Source organism: Nelumbo nucifera, chromosome 2 (genome assembly GCF_055504915.1).
Source record: "Nelumbo nucifera cultivar China Antique chromosome 2, China Antique-T2T, whole genome shotgun sequence".
Lineage (NCBI taxonomy): Eukaryota > Viridiplantae > Streptophyta > Magnoliopsida > Proteales > Nelumbonaceae > Nelumbo > Nelumbo nucifera.
This window is the reverse complement of record NC_142650.1, coordinates 23,484,326-23,493,289: the sequence shown is the minus strand read 5'-3', so window position 1 is coordinate 23,493,289 and position 8,964 is coordinate 23,484,326.

Below are 8,964 nucleotides of genomic sequence, written 5' to 3'. Positions count from 1 at the left end.
TTATTCATTTTGATGTTTGGGGCCCTGTTACTTTACCGTCCGAGATTGGCTACAAATATTTATTACCTTTATTGATGATTATTCCAGATACACATGGATATATCCTATGCAAACCAGGGATGAAGTTCCCAAAATTATCCAAGATTTCCATTGAATGATCTTCACCCAATTTCAAACTGAGATCCAAATTTTCCAATCCGATAACACAAAAGAATATTTTCATAATGATCTCACAGAATTCTTTGCTTCGCATGGATCACTTCACCGTAGCTCCTGTTCCCAAACACCACAACAAAATGGTGTTACTAAAAGAAATAACCGACACCTTCTTGAAATGGCTAGGGGTTTACTCATACATATGAATGTCCCAAAATGTTTTTGGCTTGAGGCGGTCCTTTGTTCTACCTATCTCATTAACCGTATGCCCTCTCGCTGGTTAGAGTGCAAAGCCCCACATCAGCTTCTTTTTCCCAAACCTCCTCTTCTGTCTATTCCTCCTCGTGTGTTTGGTTATCATTGCTTTGTTCAAAATCTAGCTCCCACCCGTAGAAGATTGGATCCCTGTGCTATTCCTTGCACTTCTTGGAGTACTCCCTCACTTAAAAGAAGTATCGATGTTTTGATCCCGTCTCCCAGAGATATTATGTTTCTATGAATGTCTCTTTCTTTGAGAGTGAGCATTTCTTCCCTGTTTCTCCTCAGGGGGAGTGTAGAAATGATGAGAAACTAGTTCAGCCGCCCCTTATTCCTGATCCTCCTTCCTTTCATGTTTTCTTTCGACGTCACAAAGGCCAGCCAAGTTTAAGAGCTGTGGAGCATTCAGAAGTTGTACTACCAATACCATCAAACTCTCCAAGGGTGGGTCCTTCCTAACCAAGTACCTTGGTTCCCATTAATGTTCCTAACCTATTGCCATTGATACCTCTATTGCTCATCGGAAAGGTGTTAGGTCTTGCACCACTAAACACCCCATGTCCCACTTTGTTTCCTGTGATAACATTTCATTGTCCTTTGGGCCTTTCTCTCTTTCATTGACAGTGTTTCTATTCCTAAGAATGTGGCAAAAGCTCTTTTGATACCTGAATGGACAGATGCTATGAAGGAAGAGATTAGTGCTTTACATAAGAATAATACATGGGAACTTGTATATCTTCCTAAGGGGAATGAACTAGTTGGGTGTAAATGGGTTTTCACAGTAAAAAATAAGGTTGATGGCACAGTGGAGCGGTATAAAGCTCGTCTAATAGCAAAGGGATTTACATAAGTGTATAGAGTGGGCTATGTAGAAACTTTTGCACCCATTGCTAAGATGAACTCCACTAGAGTTCTTTTCTCCTTAGCTGCTAATCTTGACTAGGAACTTCATCAACTTGATACCAAGAATGCATTCTTGAATGGTGACCTTGAAGAGAAGTATACATGGTGCAACCTCCTGGTTTCCGAGCTCAAGGTAAGGAACAGAAAGTGTGCAGGTTAAAAAAATCATTATATGGCCTGAAACAATCACCGAGAGCCTGGTTCAGTAGATTCCATGTAGCAATTCAGCAAAAAGGATACAAGTAGTGTCAATCTGATCGCACACTATTTGTGAAAAGATGAGAAGGAAAGATTGCAACACTAATAGTATATGTTGATGATATAGTTATCACTGGTGATTGGAATGATGAAATTCAAAAGTTGAAGAGTTTCCTTGCTACTCAGTTTGAAGTGAAGGATCTAGGTCCTCTAAGGTACTTCCTTGGGATTAAAGTGGCCCGCTCAAAAAAGGGTATCTTCATTTCCCAAAGAAAGTATGTCCTAGATCTACTCCAGGATATAGGAAAATTGGAAGTAAAGCCCGTTGATTCCCCTATTGATCCTAACCACAAGTTAGGAGACTGTCAAGGTGAACCCGTGGAAGATGTGAAACAGTTTCAGAGACTTGTAGGAAGACTGTTATATCTTTCTTTGACTCGACCAAACATTGCTTATGTAATGGGAGTTCTTAGCTAGTTCATGCATGCCCCTAAGACTATTCACCTTGAAACAGTAGAAAGAGTTCTCAGATATCTTAAGAAGTTCCCAGGTGCAGGCTTGTTGTTTCAAAAGCACGGGCATTTGAAAGATGAAGTGTATACTAATACTGATTGGGCAACATCCTTGAATGACCGGAAGTCAACAAGTGGTTATTGTACCTTTATAGGAGGGAACCTAGTTACCTGGAGAGGCAAAAAGCAAAATGTGGTAACTAGGTGTAGTGCTGAAGCTGAATATCGGACAATGTCTCATGGAGTGGCAAAAATCATGTGGTTAAAGAATTTGTTGAGTGAATTGGGCTTTCCAGTTGATGGACCTATGACTCTTTATTGTGATAACAAAGCAGTCATAAACATCACTGCTAATCCTATGATGCATGATAGAACTAAGCATATTGAAGTTGACAAACATTTCATTAGAGAAAAGGTTGTCACAGGGGAAGTGTGTACTCCCTATGTCAGTTTTGAAGACCAACTTGCAGACATCTTCACAAAGGGATTACATCACTTGTGACATTATGATTTATGTGACAAGTTGGGCATGATTGGTATCTATGTCCCAACTTGAGGGGGAATGTTGAAATGTTGTGTTTTTGTATGTTTAGTACCGTAGGGGTACTTTAGCCCTTTCAACATGTTTTATTTTAAGTTGTGTCACCCTAGTATAAATAACAACAAAGTTGGCGCCGCTAGTAGCTTTCTCAGACTCCAAACTTTTCTCTCTCTCTCTCTCTCTCTCTCCCTTCTTCTCCTCTGGATAACAGTTTCCATGTGCCACTCTATGCTAGCTGCCAAGGGGTGTCAACAAATTAAAATACATCTGTTTTGTAGGGTTGTTCATAAGAATGCCCAACCCGACCAAACCGACCAACCCGGACCGACCCAACCCGAGTCGATCGGGTTTTCATCAGTACCGGTCGGTTTCGGATTGGGAAAATATATAAACCGACATATCGGGTCGATTTCGATTTTCTTGTGTGAAAACCGAAACCAACCCGACCCGAACCGAACTAGTCTTCTACTAGTTTGGTAGTTCCTAGTTTGAGTAGTTTGCTACTTAATTATAACTAGTCTTCTACTAGAACTAGAAGGCCCATTAGGCAATTACAATTAGAATTCAATTAGGTGTCCTTTTGTACAGAAGCAAAGCCGAAACCGACCCAAACCGACTCAAATCGACCAGGTCGGTTTGGCCTATCAGTGGGTCGGTTTCAGTTTCCACCTCAAGTAACTCGACCAAGTCGGGTCGGTTGGGAAAACCCCAATAAACCGACCCAACCCGACCCGTGAACACCCCTATCTGTTTGTAAAGCTCCAGATTTACCCAATACCCTCCGAGTAGTTGTACAAATTGGGTTGGAAATTAGCCATAATTTTAGTTTGAAAATGGCAATTTAGTTTTAAGATCTAGTTGGTTTAGGGTTCAGCTTCAGCTCTAAGGCAACCTACCAGAGATAATAATGTTACATGCATAACCCATGTGTGTGTGTGTGAGAGAGAGAGAGAGGTTATTTGGAGTATTTCAGTAAAATGCTACAATTATTCCATATCCATGTATTATGTGATTGTGTATATATGTGTATAATATGTTAGCTTGTATATGTGAGTGTCTACCGATTTATTGATTGGAGTGGGTTAGGGTCGAGTACTACATTGGGTTGGATTAGGTTAGAGTTTGAGGGTGAATCCGGCGGTCGAGTTGCAACCCTCCCCTTCTGAGCTACAATGGTCAATGAAATTACCATGACTACAACAGTTGAAAAGAATATCTAAGATTACCTGGATTAACTGCTAAGGAGTCCTATGAGACTGAACTTTTCTTCAAAGCTGCCTCCAGGAGACAATAGAGGTGGATACATGGAGTACACAGATCATTTATAGGCACTAAGAATTGTAGAACCTTGAGTTAGGGACTTTTTTCCTTGCCTTGATATAATGGTCATATTTGGAAACATGGGTCAGAGCAGAATTATTGAACCCATTATTAATTGAGGGATTGAAATTTTTTAGCTAACTTGTCCACTTCATGAAATTTGGTCCATGTGATGAATGATGACCTTGCTCACAAGAAGCAAGGTTGGGGGTGGCAAGGGTCTCTTTCATGTGGATATACATGAAATGAGAGTTGGATGTTACCCAGCAAAGCCAACCAGGATGTGGGGTCATGCTCATGGTCTGGTTGGGAGTTGGGTGGTGACTTTCTTTTTCTTTCTTCACTTTTTTCTTTTCTTTCTCTTTTTCAACTAAATGGGTAGAGACTAGACCTGTTCATGGGCCGGGTGGCCTGACGGGCCGGCCCGGTCCGGCCCGACCCCCGAACGGGCTTGAATAGGCTTTTTGGCCCGCGGGCTTAACCTCGGGCCAAAAAGCCCGGCCCGCATAAAATTCGAGCCGGGCTCGGGCTTTGCCAAAATAGCCCGGCCCGAGCCCGGCCCGGCCCGACCTATAGTTAAACCTAAGTAAATCCGCCCCGACCTATAGTTAAAACTAAGTAAAAACCCTATGTGATGTCTATTTGAATAATTTTTTTTATTTGAGAAGGTCATTGATTCACTTGTAGGCTCATTGTTCATTTAAATAGGAGAAAAAACATCTAAATTAAAATAAAAAATGTCCATTTGAATAGGGAAAATTTTGAATTTCTTTTATTAGGTCGGGCTTCGGGTTTTTTATCAGGGCCGGGCTCGGGCCCAAGTTATAGGCCCGTTGGTCGGGCCGGGCTCGGGCTCGGGCCTAACAGTTTTTTGTTAATAAAGAGTCAAAGTCCGGCCCGAACCCGGCCCGGCCCGGCCCATGAACAGGTCTAGTAGAGACCTAGCAGATTCATCCAATTTTGGTTGTGTATAACATTTTCTCAAAGCTAGGGGTGTCAACTAATGGACGAGTTTTGGGTTTGATCCCCTCCACAATAATTAATGATGGTTCAAAGTATTTATTGGATTGGATTGGATCTGGTCCATCTATATTGGATTTATACTGGAATGGATCGAATTGAACCAATATTCAGTCCATTAATAGAAGTTAAGAATAGAGGTATCGATGGAAGAGGTTTGAGTTGGATCCAATCTAAATTAAAACCAATTTGAACAGAATGAACAGTCCAGACGTTGAAATGGACTGGTCCAAAGTATTCATCGGATTGGATTGAACCTAATCCATCTGTTATGGACTCATATTGGATTGGACCAATATCTGCAGGTACATTGACAGCCCTAAAAAGTTAGTGTGATGTTATGGCTGCAGAAATCAAAACCCTTGAATAAAAATGGGACCTGATTTATTACTATCTCTTTAATTATAAACAACCACGAGATGTAAATGGTTCTACAAAATTAGTCACCAAGGGTTTATCCAATTGGAGGGCTTAGATAATAATGAAACATTTGCTGATCTCTTGTGCAAGCTCTATATATTCATTGTCTCCTTATAGTGCCTATTGTTTAATACATTGGACATCAATAATGCTTTATTCCTCCAGACAGAGGTTTATTTGTAAATTCCTCCCCACTTTGTCAAGTAAAGATAGCTCAAGGTTTACAAGTTCCAAAAGTCACTTTTATGAGCTCAAACAAGCTTCTCCTAATTAGTTTGCCAAAGTTTTTACTATATTTCTAGTTACTTATATCCATTAATCCAATGCAGATTATTCTCCGGTGGCCTCTGCACTCGCTTTGGTGTGGGATGTGGTGCACTTCCAATCATATCCAACCACCTCACATGTTGCATGCTTCTCCATCTCACATGTGTGGATTAAGTTAAATGGTAAGTACCATTTGGGGCATTATGCCTCTAAAATTTATTTTTTAAAACTTAAAAAAAGTGAGAAAAAAAAAAAAGAAATTTGACTATCAATTAAACGAAACAAAACAGAAAACTCAAGCCAAAGGCTTATTTTCCAAACCCTAGATGAACAGACACCATTAATAAGTAGTTTACCGTAACAGGTCGTTCTTTGGTCAAGGAGCAGAAATCGTTTTGTGAGATTCTTCACTGTTTCGTTTTCTTCTTCTTTAGGCGCTATTAACAAGAGATTTGCAGACTTCTCTTTCTTTTTCAGATTCCAGCCAAAGTCTAAAGCCATTTACAAGAAATCATTTGATTTCATTTGTATTCCTTCTTTTTCTTCTCACTTGAAGATGCTACTTTTTCCGAGCAAAGCAATTAGCAAGAGTGTTCTGCAACATCAAGCTACAGAAAAGCTCTCCCTGCATCAAATTAAGCAACGTGACTAGGACAGCTGCAAAGGAAACTACATCTAAACTCCCCATGTACTTAAGTGGATTAGATTTCCTTAAGAAGTTAGATTTATAAAATTTCAGACGCCTTATTTTGTAATGATTCTAAGAAAAATTCTTCTTCTTCTTGTTTCCATATTATAAACATATTTGAATGCCGAGAAATTTTGTGAACAGAAGTTTAATTAAAAACTTTATAAAGTATTAAGCATTTAATTATAGAGTAATTGACGTTTGTTCTTGGTGCTCTTTTGTCACAAAGTAATCTCAACTTCAATATTACTGGGTTGCTGCATCAACTTAGGAATTTTCCTTTAGTTTGTTCTTGGTGCTCTTCCGTTATTAGGGCTAAAATGCGAGAGAACAAAATGAGTTAGTTTCTCTCATTTGAGATGATTAAAACTTTTAACAGGGGAAGAAATCATAAGCTGTCTTTACAAAACTCACATCCTTGCAAAGCGCTTTCCATCCCTTGGATCTATTTCCAAAACAATTTCCTACAAAAATCTCTTGTTAATGGCACCCAAAGAAGAAGAAAATAAAACAGTGAAAAAGAAATTCCATTTCCTACAAAATGATTTCTGCTTCTTGACCAAAGAACAATCTATTCCTACAAATCGCTTGTTAATGGCGTCTTCTTTGGGTTGAGTTTCACGTTTGTTTTGTTTATCCTCTCCCATCAATCAATTGAATAGTTAAATTTCCTTTTTTATACTTTTTTTTTCTTTTTTAAGTTTTAAAAATGAATTTCAGGACATAACACCCTAAACTTTCTGTTTAACTTAATCCACAAATGTGAGATGGGGAGACATGGGGGTCGAAAGTGGTTGAATCTAATTGAAAGTGCACCATGTCCCACACCAAAACAAGTGCAGGAAATCTGGGTTCCTTTTACGGTCATTCTTGTTTATGTTGATAACATTATTGTTGCTAGCAACCAAGGTTTTAAAAACCAGACCGGGCATGGAATCATTTTAGCTACTGGTTCCTGGGTCAAACAGTTCGACCATCTAGTTCAAATAGATGGCTTGTTCTGATTTAAAAAATAATAATTAAAATAAAAAATGAAACCAAATCAACAGGTCAACGGTTCGACCTTTAGATCAATGGGTCGCTGACCAAATCAACAGTTTTAGGGTGAAGCAAAATCGGTTGTCTGGACGGTTCCTGGGTCAACCAGTCTGACTGTATAATCTGATCCGGTTTTCAAAACCATGACAATATTACCAGGGGTGGAGCCAAGTATATCACTGGGGAGTCCTTGTAATTAATCCAACCTTGATTTTCATAAAAAAAAAAAATAGCAATATTTTGTTAGTCGTTAGAACTTAGAACTCTTCAGCTTCTAAAAAAAAGAAATAAAGAAAACTAAAAGGGGATCAAGATCGCTTGCTCTCTTCAATCCATGAATAGCATGGCGTGATATAATTAAGAAAAATCTATGATGGCGAAAAAACATAATATTGGGAAGACTTTGATTAATCAAAACCACGTCCGTGAATTTTGATGAAAACCCACGTAATTGGTGATTTCATGATGCTTGTTGATTGGTTATAAGTTTTTCCAGCAATTAAAATTACATGGCATATCTCTTCCATCTCAGTCGTTGTTGGTTTGTTGACTGAATTTGCATTTTTGGCATATGTCTTCCATTTCAGGCCTGTTTTGGCTCTTTCAAATTTTGACAAAAACCCAACCTAAGCCCGCCCAAGGCCCAAATTGCACTTTGCACCCCCTAAGTTAAATGGAATGATCAGGACCAATGCTGTGAGACTCGGCCAGATTCGATTATTACACTGTCAAAAAATGGGAACGAAAAGCCAAAATGATTCCATTTACCAAGTTCATAAAAATATTGGCTTTACCCCCTTTTCACTTGTTAAATTGTTAATAGGTGTTTCACGATTTTTTTGAAACTTATTTTGATGTAAAATAGTGAAAACCAAAGAATTTAACTGTTCAACCATGATTCAGTCATCAAAGCAGTGTCCATTGATAAAGGAATTAGGTTATATGTGGATACATTGGATAAATTCGTATAAATCACGCAGATTCATCAATAACACTGATTAATAAACACTTAAAAAACACTATTAATTAATAAATACTTACAAAGCACATTTTAATAGTTTACATGAAATGTAAACTTCCATGGTACATTTGGGAAGCGTGGAAAGTGATAAAATAAATTAAAATTAAGGGTTCAACTATAATACCAGAAATGATATCAGAAAATTTTATAATCAATCAATCAGGCATCATCAAAGTGACAATCAATCAGTTGGGTTTTCATCAAAATTCACATGGGAATGTATCATGTCTTTCTAGCATCATAGTTTCTTTTTCTAAAATTAATACTTGAAAATACCAGATTTTATTATTAAATTTGTTTCCTTTAATTTTCTATTTTTTTAATTTATTTGAATTAGAAGTGGCTGATAAAGATAAAGTGTGTGTTTTGTTCCGTTGGTATTTCATGATAGGTGTTTATCAATGCTCTCATGTTATCACCAAATCAGTATTTGTCCCAATATGTTAATATTCATAAAAGTGGGTTTTGATTTATATGTAACATTGGAGGAAGTTTCATTTTAACACTTCCCCTAATGATTAAGCATTTATTCACTGTTCCACTGATGTGGTGCATATATGGTGGCAAATATTCCTCCACATATCATTTTCCAAAAGAATAAGAAAATAAAAGATGAAACATA